The sequence below is a fragment of the Emydura macquarii genome, unplaced genomic scaffold (assembly GCF_026122565.2).
Source record: "Emydura macquarii macquarii isolate MOO-44397 ecotype Brisbane River unplaced genomic scaffold, CSIRO-AGI_Emac_v2 contig_306, whole genome shotgun sequence".
Lineage (NCBI taxonomy): Eukaryota > Metazoa > Chordata > Testudines > Chelidae > Emydura > Emydura macquarii.
This window is the reverse complement of record NW_027130443.1, coordinates 2,099,620-2,117,831: the sequence shown is the minus strand read 5'-3', so window position 1 is coordinate 2,117,831 and position 18,212 is coordinate 2,099,620. Positions and strand designations below refer to the sequence as shown.

The 18,212-nt window shown below is 48.0% G+C and overlaps 1 protein-coding gene across 1 annotated transcript in view; it reads right to left on the bottom strand.

Annotated features, from left to right (window-relative positions):
- LOC137158899 (excitatory amino acid transporter 1-like) overlaps positions 1–9,188 on the bottom strand; it is a 63,201-nt gene extending 54,013 nt beyond the window's left edge. Inside the window, exons 1-2 of the mRNA XM_067556883.1 lie at positions 9,169–9,188; positions 1,986–2,176 (exon numbers count right to left, since the gene is read on the bottom strand). The gene's annotated coding sequence lies outside the window, so the exon portion shown is untranslated. The remainder of the gene's footprint in view (positions 1–1,985; positions 2,177–9,168) is intronic.
- Between the last annotated feature and the right edge of the window lie 9,024 nt (positions 9,189–18,212).

The window sequence follows — 18,212 nt, the reverse complement described above, 5'->3', positions numbered from 1 at the left end:
ATCCCCAGATTTGCCAAGGCAGCTCCAGATTTCATAGTATCCAACCCGCCACGGTTTGGGGTTTCATTTGGGTCAGAGGTTCTGGGTCTGATCGATGCTACAAGGAAAGCAAGCTCATAATATGCTCATCTCACCAAGAACAAAAAGCACAATTGTGTTATGGCCACATAGCAGCTTTTTTCACCACGCAGCCACCCGTGAACCACAAAGCAATGGCTGTGCAGCTCCCGCACAGTCTGAGGGCAGGTCTACTCTAGAAGGGCTACATCGGTACAGCTTAGGTTGCTGTAACTTGCGTCACTCGGGGAGAGGAGGGGGGTCTTTTTCTTAAGCGGTAGTGTGTAGACCTGCTCTGAGTGTGTCAGTGTCAACTGGGAAGATCCAGGCAGCTATCCCACAGTGCCTGGGCAGGGAAGAGAACACCCAGAATACTTCCACACACAGCAGCACCACTGCTATGCAGGGCAACACACTCTAGGTTGTCCTCACAATCCTACTGTGCAGAAAGGACAGGTCAAACCGGTTGCACAGACACAGCTGGGGGGATCTGACTTATTCAGAGGTGCCCAAGAAATCAGATGCAAACGATCAGCAATGGAAAAGGCCAGAAACTAGATTTTTTTCACATGAAAAACATTATTTGGAAAGCCGCAAAAACCAAGAAGCCCATAAAATCACCGCATCCAAGCCTGCTTGTTTGTTTCTTTTTGTGCCCGCAGTTGGCATGGGGACCACTGACCCACAGTCAGACTCTGGCAGCCCTTCTCTTCTTGCGGGAGATGCTGGTTTCAATTTGGGCAGGGTGGTAGGGTCAGCATCTATTTTTCTGGTGAGCTGCCAGATCTCAATGATTCTGGCTCCGAGCCTGACCTGGCCCAGCATTAAAAGCTGGACCATTATCCATGAATACAGACATTGTCAGAGCTGCCTGCTGGCAAGGTTCAGCCACCATTGATTGGCTGTTGGGTGGTGAGAGGTGATAACGCTACAGGCGATGGGAATTGCTCTGGAGGAGAGTAGAGAAAGGATTGCTAAGGTAGCTGTTTGTAGTGCCAAGGGGAAAGAAAGAGACTATCCCAGGCAGCAAAGTAACAGCAACTGATATTTCTACAGCTAGAGAATAATTACATAAGGTTTGTAGAGTGACGTAGAGAGAGGAAGTGCCATATAAGTGCCTTAGCTACAAATATGTAAGGACTTGACTTATTTACTCTTTAAGAGATTTGCCATTTGCCTTTCGGTGTATGCTACAGGGCATGGCGGGCACCTCTGTGCACAGGAGGAAAACGGCCAAGGTACAAACAGACCATAAAACTTTGGAAGACAGATTACACCCACTGTTACAAAGCATGGCCTTAGATTTCAGAAAATGATCATGAGACTGCAAAAGCACTCCTTACGTGTGAAATAGAGGCCCAGCAGGGAGCCTCTTACATAAAGCCATACAGCATGAGACTAGAAACGCTAACCATAATGCACAATGCACGTCTGGGTACAAACGCCAAGATATTCTATTCCAGCCAAGCATGGATGCTGCCAGCACTGAAAATTTGCAATAAATACAGGAAGCAGAATTCAAGAGGGTCAAGGAAATCACAAGTGATTCTTGACATTAGATCAAGGTTTGTGAAGATCTCTGAGGCACTACTACTGAATTCTCTGTCCAGGTTTAGTGTCTGCAATTCAAAAAGGACAATGAATTGGTGAAGACTTAGAGAAGAGCTACAACAACTATTCAGTGACTGGAAAACATGCCTTACAGAAAGGCTCAATCTATTCAGTTTATTGAAGAAAAGAATAGAGGTGACTTGATCACCGTCTATAAGTACCTACATGGGGAGAAGATTTCTGATAGAAGAGGGCTCTATAATCTAGCAAAGACAGAACAAGATTTGGTGGATATCTCTTGAAGCTAGATAAATTCAAACCAGAAATAAGGTGCAAAATTTTAACAGTGAGAATAACAAACCGTTGGTGCAACTTACCTAAGGATGAGATGGATTCTCTGGAACTTGAAATCTTTAAATCAAGTTTTGATGCGTCTTTCTAAAAGATATGCTCCAGTTCAACCACAAGTTATTGGGCTCGATGCAAGACTTAGTGGGTGAAATTCTATTGTCTGTGTTGTGCAGGAGAGCAGGTGAGATGTCACAAAAGTCACTTCTGTCCTTAAAACCTATGAATTAAATAGGAAAGAATCTCTCTTATGATTGGATTACTGCTCAATTTAAAAACAAAACTGAACTGTTACACAACACATCAAGTAGCAACACATTGCAACCTTTGCTCGCCATGGGATTCCAGGTGAGTTACTAACAGATATGGTCCACAATTCATGAGAGGCCCTCTCCAGCAATTCCCTTTGAATCTGGCCATGCGTGAATGATGCCATCAAGAGAACATATCCAAATAGATCATGTCCAGCCTTTCCTGTGCACAGTTTAATGAGTTAGCAGAAAAGTCAGAACAAGTAGCAAAGAACTTGATTTCCCTTGGATGAATTAAATTATCCTTACCTAGGATTATCAAAATATGCAAATACACTTCATAATCCTTTATAAGGACCATCAGATCAGAGACTTATGGGAGAAAGACAAAGTCCAAAACCTTAGTGCAAACAGCTAACAAGCTCCCTGAGCCCTGAAGTAGTTCTAAAAAAGCTACAATTCCAAGAAACTAGAACAGAAGAAATGCTACAACAAGAATACCAAACAGTTATCCCCAGTACAAGTGGGAAAGAATGCTAGATTCCCAAGTAGAAATGACCTAGCAATGTGGCAAGGCAACAGCTTGATTATACATACCACAAGATCATACGTCAAACACCCTGAGAGTCAGGCCTAGAGGAGGGACAGAAGGCATCTAACCAATCAAGGAGGACACTGGGTCTTTCTGGAGGACATCCGGAATGCTACTGATAGTGCTGCCACGCTGGCAGAAGTAACACATGGTATAGAGCAAAAACATCGAGAGTCCTGTAGCACTTTAAAGGCTAACAAATTAAATTTCTGTAGGCGTAAGTTTTCGTGGGCTGCAACCCACTTCGTCAGATGCCGTGGGTTGCAGCCCACGAAAGCTCATGCCTACAGACTAACACGGCTACCCCTCTGGAACTTTTCAACATGGTATATAAAATCACTGAATAGAAAACCTTCCTAAGCAATGTGAGGTCTCTGACCAAGGCCCCTCAACAGTACAAAAGGCCAGATTCTGATCTCAGTCATCAGTCTGGAGCGTCTCCACTGGCTTCAGTAGAATTACTGAAAGGCAAAGGGTTGACGCATCATAGCTATTGTGAATGAAGGCTGAGACGGACTGGCAGAATGGTGTTGGGGTCCAAGACTACAGATTAGCGCTCTGGCTGAGCAGGAGAATTGCAGGCAGGCTGGGATACTAAGACTGATGCAAATCCTGACAGATATTTTGTCAGAGCTACACACCCTCTTGCCTGGTTGTAGCCAGAAATTCCTGTGTGTCACTGTAGCGAACACTAAGTTCCCACACACACATTTTTTTTAAAAAAAGAAGCCAAACAACAGAGCTGGCACCTCTGTCCGGACAGATTACACTTTTCCAGACACCATGTGGCCAGTGGAAATGGCTATAATCCAGAGCCCTGTAATTTGCACATTCTGTTGCATCAGAATATTAGGGGAATGTCACCTCCTCCGGGAAAGCAGCAGCAAGCCATGCACAGAGTTTCAAGCTACAGCTCTCAGTGATGTTGGCCATAGGTGATCCAGGTTACACTTGAACCCGCTATCCAAATCAATAAAAGGACGGGCCCTGGGCTTCAGTTTCTATTGCAGGTGTGGGCACTCGGTCACAGGGGGCTACGGCAAGTCATGCATAAAGCCAACATGGAAAACACAACAGCCCAGTCTGCACCCCTGTGTACCCTGCTGGGAACCACTGATGTGAGCAGTGCCCGCCATGACTGCTGACACACCTCTAGGACTTGAAGAGACCCTATGTGGTAGCACTAAGCAGCACAGAGGCTGGGGATCCCAAGAGAACTACAGGGTCTGCCTTTGTCCAGTAGACTCAGTAAAGAACCCCGTCCATATTCACTAGAGCTGGGCTGTACCATGGGTAATAATACAGCTAGGACTTCTTTCAACCAATGAGATTTTTGCCTGAGCAAAAGTGTGTGGTGTGTAAAGCACTTTGAAGATAAAAAGGGGCAAGTTTTATTATAATTATATCTGGAAAAATTGTTTTAATATAGGACAATTGTGTGGTTAGTGCTGGATCTCCAGAGCAGACACCTCGGGAGAAACATAAAAGCCAATTTAAAATCCCAGTGCTGTTTCCAGAAGGAAACCACATTTGTTGTGATGTGTGCTATAGGCAGAGCGAGTCATGACACGTACAAAGCTGCCCAGCACTTTCCATTGAGAGACCCTGTTTCAGTTGCTCATAACATTGCCAAACTTTAATATTCAAGCTGAAATTTCCCACGCTGGGGGTCTGCTCAGGGTCAACGCTTTTGGAAAGTGCCAAGTTCAGCCACTTTCCAGAACAAGGCCAGGGGAAAATATGTTTTGCTCATGATAAAAAAAATATTTACAGCTGTTTCACTGAGATGCTCTAGCTCCTCCATGCGTTAGAGCGGGGACTTGAAATTCCTTGGTATCAGAGAGGTGCCTTTCACTTTCCCTGAGAATGTTTAACCCACTTCGGCCAGATTATAAGCCACTGAAAAGCTGCACTTTCCCCATGATCAGTAGAAGTGTGTTAAGGGCTGGCATCTTATTCTCTGAAGACTCTATTTTCTCTGAGCGTGTTCCATCTCCACACAACTCCTACATGCCAAATGTTCTGTGCCTGCACCAGCCCCACGGAGCTACTGAGCAGGTTCCATCTCAGGGACGTGGGAGCTGAGCAGGACTTTGTCTGCAACTTCTCCACCTGAGCACCAGAGGCCGCTGTGACACCAGACACCAGCTCCTGACCCCACCTAGGCAGCAAGGAGCAGCCAGAGGGGGCAGTGTTCGGAGCAGCGGGGACGGGCGCGGGAGGCTCCGTGACCACGAGTGCACGCGCCATTCCCAAGACCAGAACTGAACTCAGAATTTCCTCTGCTATCAGCAAATAGGTTTCCTGCTGGCAATGCGTGCATCTCGTCCGCCTTTCGTTGCTGGTCCCAGTGCAGCGCTGTAGCCCAAGAACTAATGCCCGTCTGGGACACATAAACAGGGATCACGCATAGGAGCAGAGAGGTTATTTTATCTCTGTATTTGGCACTGGGGCGACCGCTGCTGGAATACCATGTCCAAGTCTGGTGTCCACACTTCAAGAAGGATGGTGATAAATTGGAGAGGGTTCAAAGAAGAGCCATGAGAATGATTAAAGGTTTAGAAAACCTTATACTGATAGATTCAAAGAGCTCGATCTATTTAGCTTAACAAAGAGAAGGTCAAGGGGTGACTTGGTTACTGTCTATAAGTGCCTAGATGAGAAACAAATATTTGATAATGGATCTTCAATCTAGTAGAGAAAGGTCTGACAGTAGTTTTCAACCTGGGGTCTGCAGAATATGTCTAAGATTTCTAAAGGGGCACACACCTCCATTTGAAACTTTTTAGGGGTCTGCAAATGAAAAAAGGTTGAAAACTGCTGGTCTAACACAATCCAATGGCAGGAAGTTGAAGCTAGACAAATTCAGACTGGAAATAAGGCATCATTTCTTTCAGTGAGAGTAATTTACCAAGGGTCATGGTGGATTCTCCATCGAGATTGAATGTTTCTAGGCATTATTCTGGGGGAGTTCTCTAGCCTGTGTTATACAGGAGGTCAGACTAGATGCTCACAGTGGTCCCTTCTGGCCTTGGAATCTATAATACCCATTGCCCACAGCACTGACTCGATAATACCCTGTAGGGACCACAGCACTGATTCCAAAGCCAAAGAAGTTCATGCTTCTTCACAGTGAGATGCAGTAGCAGCATTATCTAATTTTTTGAAGATGGTACAGGGGGTGAGAACCGTTGAGCTCTGCCGCTGACTCACTGTGTATTCTTTACCCTGTCACTTCACCTCTCTGTGCCGCCATTTCCCCTCCTGTACAGTGGGGGTGATTTTGCCAGCCAAACGCCAGGTGCAGCCGGGGTGCAAGGTGGTGACTGTGCTGGCCAACCCTGCGGAGTATGGTAAGGTTTAATGAATGAGTCCATAAGCCAGTTTCAGGAGATTCGCGACGCAGGGCTGGCATTCGACTGGCTGGAGCCCAGGGCAGAAAGCTCAGAGCCCCAAGCCTTGGTGCCCCACAGCTGAAGCTTGGAGCCCTGGTGCCGTGCAGGGTGAAAGCCCTGAACCCCAGCCCCCGGCGGGGCAGAAGCCCAGAGCCCTGACACTCTGCAGCGCAAAAGCCCCGTGTCTCTCCCCCGCCCCCACCCCCGGGTGAGACTGAAGCCTAGAGCTCTCTCTGCCTGCCCGCTGAAGTCCAGAGCCCTGAGACCCCCGTGTCTGAAGCCCTGAGGGCTCCCTCCCCCACTGGGCCCTGGAGTTTTTATAGCATGGTGCAAGGGCCCCAGAAAGAAAAGGCCGAGAACCTCTGCGCTAGGCTGACGATGGGAGAGAAAGAGTGGGCGCCTGCAGACTGGGAAATGCAGAGACACCCCCCGCTCCACCTCAGAGCCTGCGAACTGCACAGAGGTGGGGCTGCACAGATAGAGGAGTGGGGGGACAGGGCAGATTTCCAATGGGGTATGCCTGGGGCAGTGGCTGCTGCAAGCAGCACTGCTAAGTCCCTCCACAGCCGTGGGGAAGGAAGCACTGTGCAGCCTCAGGGCTCCTAAGAGATGGGGATGGGGAAACAAGACCCAGTGCAGCGCAGGGGAAGACTAGCCCAGAGGCGAGTTCCGCCTGAGTGAAGACCCTGGAGGAAAGGCTGCATGAACTGCAAGCTCCCAGAGAAGAACCCTCAGGGGTTTTCCACACCCCCCGGGGCTTTTGCACCAAAAGGTAATCAGCAGCCTAACCTGGGGGAGGTACATACAGCTCTGAGCTCAGGTCTTGGCAGGTATGTAAAGGGGAAAGTGAATTTCAAACAGAGAATCCAGCAATGTGCTTAGATGTCCTGCAAGCTCTGCTGCCCCTAGAAATGCGCCAGGTGGTCTCAGCTAACTGTCAGCCTGCCGCGTCCGCAGGGCTGGGAGAACTAAGCTGGGCTCTCCTTCTCACACGCCTTCAGGAATGAAGACCTGGAAAGAAAGTTCTTTATGTCTTTGCTACACCGCTGCTCTCTGATTTTATCCTCGCTCATCGCCTGCCCTGCCTGCAGCCTCCCTCTTGGCCTGTGGGCAGGGCAGCTGGCACAGAAACCCGCACTGCGCCCCGGCAGGATGCAGTCAGTGAAGGTGGGATTTGGCAAGGTTATGGCTCCACTTCAGCTTTTGTTGGCGTGATTTATGTTGCTCAGGGGTGCGAATAAACAAGAACCCAGCTAGACCGTCAGAGCCCAGGCTGAGCTCGCAGCTCGTTTTATTTGTAAGTCGAACAGCCGCGGCTACAGAGACACAGTGAACACGGAGCACGCAATACCGCTCTCCGCAGCAGAATGGCACTTTGGGCCTGGTTCTCCATGGCCCTGCACCTGTGTCTAGTGTGGATGTGTCTAAACTGGGCCTTTTCACTTAGGCAGAGCCCTAGGTAAAGTAACTATTTGCAGCCCGAAACAAATGTGTGGGGAGTGTCCACACCAGCCTTCACAAAGGTGCTCCCTGCCTGCGTTATCTGGCAATCCAGTCAGCTGAGGTAAAAAGGCTCGTGTGCCCACCTACACTCACATCCGTGCAACATGGAAGGACGTGGCTGCCACTCGGATTCAGCAGTGCTTTGCCACCATCTTGCACTCGCTTTGTGCTGGTGGCAGTGACTACCCGCGGAGCAGGGCAATGGGGAATCAAGTCCTTGAGTCTATATGTGAATTTTGTTGTGTTTGTGCAGTGAATGCACATGAATTCTGCTTCTTTCCAATAGGCAGGGAGGGCTAGAGGCCAGAAAGCTGGCCTGGGATGTAGGAGACCAATGTTCTAGTCCTGCCTGCTGAGTGACCTTGGCTGTTACTGTACCGCTCTGTGCCTCAGTTTCCCCAGCTGTACAAGGGATGATCTCTTTTGCAAAGCATTTTGAGGTCTACTGATGAAAAGCTTTACAGAAGAGATAGGGATTAGGATTATCTAGGATTTTATAAATTATTGTTGTTTCAAAAGGCTCCATTTCACATGTAAAGGTGACTAGGAGAGGGAGGGGGGAGGAATTGCTTTTCCCTTTTTTACTTCTTTATGATGAATAAACATCTGAAAGGGTTTTTTTGTTTGTTTTTGTTCAAAAACCACAAAAGATATTTTATCTGCTTATTGTTTACACGAGGAATCCAGGTCTTCACCACCCTGAAATTCTGCCTGGGTCCTGGAGCCTGAGGGGCTTAACACCACTCAGCCTGCAGCTGAAATAGCCACATCAGTGCACGTCAGCTGTTCACACTGTGGGTGCAAATCTGTGTAATTACACTCCCATCTCTGACGAAGCTGCTCCTGTTTGATTTAACCTGCGCCTGTACCACACGGACAAAGGGGACACTGAAGTGCCATCTGCAGTAAGGCTGGCACAGGCAGGCTGGCACCGCAGTGACTGCGGGTCTGTCCACACCCGATGTCGTTGCTCCGGTTCCGGGCTGGGTGCTCCCAGGCCCCCAGTGAGCGCTGCGCAGCTGGGAGGGAAGGGTTTTGTCAGACCAGCACGGACAGTAACAGGCTGGGCTGGGCTGGGTTTGTTAACACCCCGGTGCCGCCGAGCCCTGGGGGAAGGACTCAGCCGGGCCCGTCACCCCGGGAAGCTCCGGCCAAACCCGGGCCCCACCTAGAGCCTGTTCGCAGGAGAACACGCGAGTGGAGACACGGGGGGGACGCGGCGTCCACAAGTCTCCGGTCTTGGGCGCACGGGCCGGCGCTGCCCTGTGGGACCCCCCCCCCACGGCCCGGGCCCGGGGCACAAGGACAGATTCCAGCCAAGAGGCGCCCCTAGCTCCGCGGGCTCCGGGCTGCCCCCGCGGCTGCAGCGGGTTTATTGCGGGGGCCGGACACACACGTGCACGCACCGGCCTGCCGCCGCCTCCAGCTGCCGCCGCCACGTGCCCGGCCCCCGCCCGCCCGCGGTACTCACCCACTCGCTACGCTCGGCGCGGGCCCGGGAGCAGCACTGCCGGCCCCAGCCAGCGGGCGGGAGCAGCCGCCGCCCCGCGCAGCCATTGGCCCGGCCCCGGCCCAGCGGGCTGGTAACCCTTGCGCGGCCGGCGCGGCTCGGAGTCGGCAGCGGGCGGGACCGGGGCGGGAAGCAGCGAGGTCCCCGGGAGCCGAGCCCGGAATCTGCAGAGCTGCGCGCCCCGGGACCGGGCTCTGCTCCCCGCGGGGTCAGTCTCTGGGCCGTTCTTCGCGTGTCCTGCATGTGCCGGGGGGAGCTGCCGGCGCCCAGCCGGGGGAGTGGGGCTGGGACTAGCACAAGGCAGCGCCGGGCCGGGCCAGGCCAGGAGGGCTCGGGCGCTGGAAGTGTGCTTGAAGTTGTGCCAACCCCGCCACAAACACTGTCCGGCAGCACTTTTTAAGGGCATCACAACCCGTGCACCCTGCACACACCTCCTGCCGGCAGTGCTACACACACCTCGCTGGCATCGAGCGCCCTAGGCTCCAGCCCAGTGAATTGTGACTGTACTTCGCAGACATCTGTCTAGGCCCATCTGAGGGGATGTTGCAGGTTATGTCCCACACAACACAGCCCAATGCTGGCAACAAGCAAACATCACATCCCCCGTCCAAGCGATGACAGCTGGCAGAGGAGTCCTCCAGAGCCTCCATTTGTAGAGGGGATTTTGGCTTTCCTGAGCTCTCTGCTTTCTTCTTACCCACCTGTTATATTGAACTGGAACATGAGCATGTGCCCACCCTACTTGCGGGATGGAATCAGAATGATAAAGCGGTAAACTGCTTTTCATAGGCTGTGGGCAAAGAACTGAGATCTTAGCTCTGCTGCGTGGACTCAGCGCTGCCATAAATAGCCAAGTGACTATGGATTTGTGATAGCTCCGTAGGTTACAAAGACATGAGGGGCCCTTGTGATCATCTAGTCTGACCCTGTATAACACAGAGACATTAGCTAAAATAATTCCTAAAGCAGATCTTTTAAAAAACATCTAATCTTGACTTCAATTGTCCGTGATAGAGAATCCACCACAACCACCATCGCTGTTAAAAATGTACGCCTTACTTCCAGTCTGAATTTGTCTAGCTTCAACTTCCAGCCATTGGCTCGTGTTAGATCTTTCTCTGCTAGACTGAAGAGCTGGTTATTAAATGTCTGTTCCCCATGTAGGTACTTACAGACCATTGGTTCTCAAACTGGGGTCATGACCCCTCAGGGGGTCACAACATGGTTATATAGGTCATGAGCTGTGAGCCTTGACCCAGGCTTCCTCTTGGTGCAGGAACATGGGAGGAGAGGGCAAGCGGTGATATACAGATACTGCTAATCTCCCCCCCCCCCATGTTCCTCCTTGCCCCCCCAGGGGACTGTGGGGGAGGGAGAAGCAATGCCAGGGCTCCCTGCACCAGGTCATTTTTCCTACTTGGGCAGTACTGTGGAAAGCATCAGGAGCTGCTGCTCACTGCCCTCCCCTTATGTAGTCTAAGAGGGGAAAGCGACCTGCTCCTCGCTCCCCCCTCACAGCCCTCCAGTGGTGCAGGGAGGAGCAGCTTTCAACAGGGGAAACAAGCAGCAATACCAGCCACTTGGTAAGGTCAGTTTCCCCAGGTGGGCTCAGAAGGGGGTTGCAGAGGTTGGGGTGAAGAGGGTACAGCGCAGAGGTTAGGAGTGAAGTGGGAGTGGTGAGCCCACGGGGCCCACGGCACCCATGGGGTCGAAGGGGTTGCATTCAGAGGCTTGCTATGTGAAAGGGGTCACCAATACAAAAAAGTTTGAGAACCACCATATAGACTAATCAAGTCACCCCTTAATCTCTTTGTTAAGATAAATAGAGTGTGCTCTTTGAGTCTATCACTTTCAGGCATGTTTTCTAATCCTTTAATCATTCTTGTGGCTCTTCTCTGAACCCGCTCCAATTTATCAACATCCTTCTTGAATTGTGAACACCAGAACTAGACGCAATATTCCAGCAGTAGTCACACCCATGCCGAATACAGAGATAAAATAACCTCTCTATTCCTATTCAAGATTCCCCTGCTTATGTGTCCAAGGATCACATTAACCTTCTTGGCCATAGCATCACACTGGGAGCTCATGTTCAGCTGATTATCCACCACAATCTCCAAATCTTTTTCAGTCACTGCATCTCAGAGTACCTTCCCCCTTCCTTAAGCGTGTACTACATTCTTTATTCCTAGATGTATACATTTAGCTGTATTAAAATGCATATTGTTTGCTTGACCCAGTTGGTGATCCAGATTGCTCTAAATCAGTGACCTGTCCTCTTCATTATTTACCACTCCTCCAATTTTTGCCATTTACAAATTTTATCAGTGATAATTTAATGTTTTGTTCTGGGTCATTGATAAAAAGTGTTAAATAGTAAAGGGCCAAGAACTGATCCGTATGGGACCACACTGGAAACACACCCACTTCATAATGATTCCCCATTTACAATTACATTTTGAGACCTAGCAGCCAATTTTTAATCCATTTAATGTGTGCCATGTTAATTTTTGTAATAATAATTGTAATTTGTAATTATTATTAATAATAATTAATTATTATTAATTAATAATTAACGTGTGCCGTGTTAATATCATTCTAGTAGTTTAATCAAAATGTTGTGCGGTACCAAGTCAAACACCTTACAGGAGTCGAAGTATATTACCTCAACACTGGTACCTTTTAGGCCATTAAATAGTTCTAGACTCTTGTAGGAATTGAATGCTGTGTTCACTTTGACTTTGCAGAACTCTGCCAGTCACTAAAGGGCCAGGCAATTCCTCAAATTGCAGGGCTGGAGATGACAGGTTGTTTGAACCTACAGGAATCAAACCTCTTTTGAAAAGCTGCAGCAACTGCTTTAAGTCCCAGTTTTCAATCATGCCTCACTTCCCAAAGCTTTTGTTCTTCAGGCAGAAATCTTCCAGGCGTGGTCTGTGTCCAATGGTGACATTTCATTGAAAGACAGACAAAACTATGAAACGTTTCTTGCACTAGTTTTTTATTGGCCCTAGAGCAGAAACAGCTAAGGACAAAAATGTTGGGTTCTGTCACAGAACCAGTCTCAGAAGAAGGCAGCACCTTTAAGTTTACAATGAAACAGTAGGTTGTGCTCAGCAGGGGAGGGGCATGACACATGAAAGAAAGCCTAGAGTCAAATAAAGTTAAAATCTCAGCTGAATCAAACTGTACCATAGAATCTCTATGGACAGAAATTCCATGCTTGAATAATGAGAGTGTAGAATTAGGAATATACTACCCACCATCTGACTAGGATGATGGTGGTAATGGAAATGCTCGTGGAGAAGCCAGTAATCATGGGGGATTTCAACTATCCTAGGAACATGTCACCTCAGGAAGGGATGCAGAGATAAAATTTCTAGACACCATAAATGACAGCTTCTTGGAGCAGTTTGTACTGAAACCCACAAGGAGTGGAAATTCTTGATTTCCTAAGTGGAAACAGGATCTGGTCCATGAACTGAATGTAAGTGAACTGCTCGGTAATATCAACCATAATGTAACTAAATTTAACAGCCTTGTAGGGGGGAGAATGCCAAAGAAACCCACAACAGTAGCATTTAAATTCAAATAGGATAACTACTCAAAAATGAAGTTAGTTAAAAGGAAATTAAAAGGAACAGTCCCAAGGGTGAAATGCCTGCAAACTACATACAGACTACTTAAAAACACCATAATAGAGGCTCAAACTAAATGTATACCCAACATTCAAAAGAAAACCCCACCACAGTAAAAGGATAAAAAATAATGCCAATATGCCTAAACAGCAGAGTACAAGAGATATAGGCAAAAAGGCATCCTTTAACTTGGAAGTTAACCCTCCTGAGGAAAATAGAAAGGAGCTAAAATCTGGCAAGTCAAAATCATGGCAGAACAAAAAAGAATTTGAAGAGCAACTAGCAAAAGACACAAAAAACAGCAAAAAGTTTAAAGCACATCAGAAGCAGGAAGTCTGTCCAATAGGCAGTGGGCACAGGATAATCGAGGTACTTAAGACTGTAAGGGAGAAGCTAAATCAATACTTTGTATCAGTCTTCACTACAAAAGATAAAGAGCAGATCCCCACACCTGAGCCATTCGTTTTAGGTGACAAATCTAAGGAACTAAACCAGATCGAAGTGTCAATAGAGGAGGTTCTGGGACAAAATGATACATTAAAGAGAAATAAGTCACCAGAACCAGATAGTATTTGCCCAAGAGTTCCGAAGGAACTCAAATATAAAATTGCAGAGCTACTAAGTGTGGTATGCAAACTATTGCTAAAATCAGCCTCTGTACCAGATGATTCAGGGGTGGCCAATGTAATTTGTATTTTTAGATGTGATCCTGGCACTGTTAAACCTTATTTCAGTACCAGGCAAATTGGTTGAAACCATAGTAAAGAACAGAATTATCAGACATATAGATAAACATGATATGTTAGGGAAATGTCAACACAACTTTTATAAAGAGAAGTCATGCCTCACCAATCTATTAGAATTCTTTGAGAGGGTCAACAACCATGTGGACAAGAGTGATCCAGTGGATATAGTGTACTTGGGTTTTCAGAAAGTCTTTGACTAGGTCCCGCACCAAAGGGTCTTACGCAAAGTAAGCAGTCATAAGATAAGAGGGAAGGTCCTCTCTGGGATCAATAACCAATTAAATGATAGGAAACAAAGAGAAGGAATAAGTTTTCACAATGGAGAGAGGTAAACAGCAGGATCCCCCAAGGATCTGTACTGGGACCAGAGCTATTCAACACATTCATAAACGATTTGGAAAAGGAAGTTGGCAAAATTTGCAGATGATACAAAATTACTCAAGATAGTTAAGTCCAACGGTTCTCAACTTGGGGGATGGGACCCTCTTGAGGGACACCAAAGATTACATGGGGTCCATGAGGCTTCAGTAATATTGAGGAAATTTAGCCCTCCGAATTCCGCGCTGAACACAGCAGCCTCGAGCTCCATGCTGGCCAGAGCAGAGGAGCAACCCCCCCTCCTGGCCAGAGAGGAGCTGCCCCAGCCAGTGGGGGCCTGGAGCCAGGGCCCGTCTCCATTACTGTCACTCTGCGGGGCTAGACTGACCATTGATTTGGCCCAGCATGGGCGTTCTTCTTTTCTTATGATAATTAGTTGTCCTTCTCCTTGGGCTGCCACCTCGACATGGGGGAGAAGCTTGTGTGTACTAAAGACCCTAAGAGTGACGCTGTCGGGAGTCGGGTCGCCCATGGCAGTAAGGTCAAAGGCGAGGTACCAGACAAAGCTGAGCAGACAGAGGAAGGCTACAACAGAAGAGAAACCTCTGGTTGCCTTGGACTTCCTCACCACCAGATCCAGGCACCTCTTCTGCCAAGATTTTGTGTGGCTTCCAATGCACAGCGACTCCCCCACATAAAACTATTCATGCGCAGGCTTCTTTCACAGGAATGAGATCATCCTCGACTTAAGGGATCAACAACAACGATGAATTCATTGTGATTTGACTGAACCTTTGAGACTTGGCTGCTGTAGTTACACAGTACATTTTACACCGTGTTCTTAAACTAAAATTCCCAAAGATCACTGCTAAGGAAGGTTGCACTGAGATCCCTGAGATCATATTTTCTTAATACTTTTATGTGCAGCATTAACTGGAGGCTTTTCCAAAGACCCTCTACCGCAAGTTGTTCCATGAGGTCTCTTTGAAGCTGTTGCTTTGCTGAGCTGTGCCCCTGCAGGCCCACGCTCTGATACTGTAACCTGCTAATTCAGACCTCATGCCTCTGCTCTGTTTGATCAGGGTTCTATTATCACCAGATTTTCTGGATGATCATTTTTCTGACCTTCTACATAGAACAAGCCATGGCATTTCAGCCAGTAATTGCAGCAATGGAGGGAATTATTTTCCCCTCTTATGTAAGTGACACTATCAAACCCAGTAACTGGTGGTTGAACATGAACAGATGGTTTAGAAAGAGAAATCCAGTCTTGATTTAAAGACTACATGAGGATGAATTTACCACTTCTTGCTAAGCTGTTTGGGATCATTGATAAAGATATTGGATAACTTTGGGCCCATAACAGATCCCTATGTGGGACCTCACTAGAAATACCCTAACCGAATTATGCTTTCCTATTTATGATTACTTTTCCAGAGCTAACAGTTATCCTGCTTTTAATCCATTTAATATGCAACATATTGATTTTGTATAGTGCTTATTTTTTAATCAGAATGTCATGCAGGTCTAAGTCAAATGCCTTACAAGAACCCTAAGTATATTATTATTGTATCAGCCACACTTGTAATCTTGGCAAAGAATGATAATAAATTCATTTGACAAGATTTGTTTCCATAAACACATAGATTGGTGTTAATCAGTAGTGTAGTCAAGGATAAATGTGGATAAACTGAGTTTACCCACTTCTTATCTGGGGAATATGGAGTTGGGTTTAGGTCCTTTTATTACTTCTTTTTTTACCACTACACCACTGGTATTGTTTACAATACCAAGCTTTAAGTCTTTATTGATAGAATATTCTATCAATCTTTCCATGATTTTGCCCAGAATCAATGTCAGGCTAATCACCAGAGCCAATCTGTTTACCTTTTTAAAAAATATTGGTACAACATTGTTCCCCTCCCCCCGGAACTTCCCCAGTATACCAAGAACTATTAAAAGAGAATGTCAATGACCCTACGCCAACTCTTTTAAAACTCTTGAGTACAAGTTATCCAGAGCTGTTGATATAAAATTGTTTAATTCACTCAACTAGGAGAGACATTTTGCCTTCAGATGCATGTGTGGTTCCTAATTAAGGACAACACTTAATTAAAATTCCAAGTCTGAACAGCACTGAACTTTGGGGATTCAAAATGTGGCTCCAGTTCCAAGTTTTATGGCTGAACTCTAGCTCTACTTCTAATGAACACTAATTAAAATCACCGGGGAATTTAAGAAAGAGACCAGTCCAAATTGGTATCTGCCCAGTACACCAGAGCTAACAACTCTACTCTGCTAAAATCCTAGGGCACTTTTCACAACTGTGAACGATCAGACCCCAGGTTTATATCCGGTTGGGAAGGTGATGCTTCCAGCAGCAAAGCAACCTGCAGCACTTTACAGGGGTGCTGGGTTTAGTAGTTACTCAAAGAGTAAGCACACCCTAGTGAACCACCATAGGCCTTGCTGGAGCCCCAGGCATGGCTAAATGTATGAATTAAAGTAAGCTGTAGGCCAGAGTAGGCCTTGTTAGAATAGAAGCATTAGGGAACCATGTAAACACCTTCCTAAGAGGATGGCCTGGGAACACACAGACCCCTTGTAGGAGAAGGATGGAATGACAGAATAATGGACGAGCAGGTGTTGTGTGAACTATCAGGTGCAAGGATGGTAATTTGTAACATCTGCCATGTAGTACGTATCTTGTTTGTAACAATTTATAAAAGGAGAGTAATATGAGGGGCAGCTCTGTATTAGTCATGGGGACTCCACTATGTTGACAGAGCTGATACCTTGTCCCTGGCATATTCGCAGCCTGCTCTCTGGGGCACCGAGACCGTGCTTTGTTGACTATAAGCTTGGCTGAGCCTTCACCACTGAGCCGAGCCTGTGATCTTTCATGTTAAACATCGAGGTCTGCTGAATCAACAATCTATGCTGGTGCAGAAACACCAGAGCTCCAGGAACAGCATAGGATGAACACCACCCACATTGCTATCTGCAGCACCTAAATGTTTGTTGGAGGTTTTTCATTTAAATAATGAAGCACCCAACCTTGCTTAGCTTGAGGAGACATGGCTGTAGTCACTCAACACAAGAGAATCAGAACCCTGCCCATTCCCTTGGGTTGAACACATCATGGACACCGTCATCACAACCCAGGAGCCACTGCTGACCTTGTGTTCCAAGCACATTTACACACCACACTCCGTAAGTCTAGACCTAGCCCCATCCCTCATTTGTATTTGGTGCACACAATAATTGTGGCTGGTTTCCATAGTCCATCTATGGCAGTGCAGGTGTCTCAGCTGGAATGAGAGGCATGGAAAGACTATAGTGCAGCCAATGAGACTGATGAGCCGTTTATGAGAGGCTTTTGTAGGTAATGAAACCCACCCATACAGGGCCCAGGGCAGTGCTTCCCTTCCTGGAGCCACCAGCTAATGTGGGTAAAATTCACTATAGTTATGCCAGTAACCGCATGGCAACCGTCCTGTCTGTCAGCAGGAGCTTGCCTCCTGGAGGGAGAGGCTGGTGCCTGCCCTGGGAGTGGGAGGAATAGGCAGGAGCCGAGGTGTGACCATGACCAGCTAGCATGTTCTGACACCGAACGGGCCCTCTCTGCACTAGCTGCAAACGTTGACGGGGAAAGCTGCAGAAGCGAGACAGAAGGACTCAGTTAGTCCAAACAAAAAGGCCTCCTGCTAGAATTCAAGATCGTGCTTTGTAAACAAAGAACTGTGTGAGACTGGGTAAGGACAAAATTGGTGTGTTGGAAATTAGGCCTAACTGGTGGACAACCTAACGAGAGGCTGGGCTAGTCCCCCCTGGGGGCCTCAGACAGAGACTTCCGGCAGGCAAAGGGAAGCACAGCACTGACTCAATGACAGAAGGGGAAGGGGAGAGCTTCACCATGAGCAGTGCAGCGAGTGAAGCTTCCCCTTGGGGAGGCTAACTCCCCGCCCTGCCTCTTCCGTCCCCGCCTCTTCCATCCCACTCTCCACCATGACTGTGTCCATCCCCCCACACCCCTGTCCCAGCCCCACCACTTGCTGCATCCCTCCTTCACCCCCCCACTAGGCCCCCTTCTTCTCTTCCACACTTCCCCGTCCCCACTTCGCCTCCCCCTGTTCCCAGCCGCCTGCCTGTCTCGCACCCAGGCCCAGCAGCTCCAGACCCGCAGGAAGCCCTGGGTAGCGCTTGCCGAACCCCCCGGCTGCAGAACCGCATGTGGGGTCAGGGTCCAGCACGGATGGTCCATGGTGAAAAGCCCCAGAGCAGCCCTCAGCTGGGAAACCAA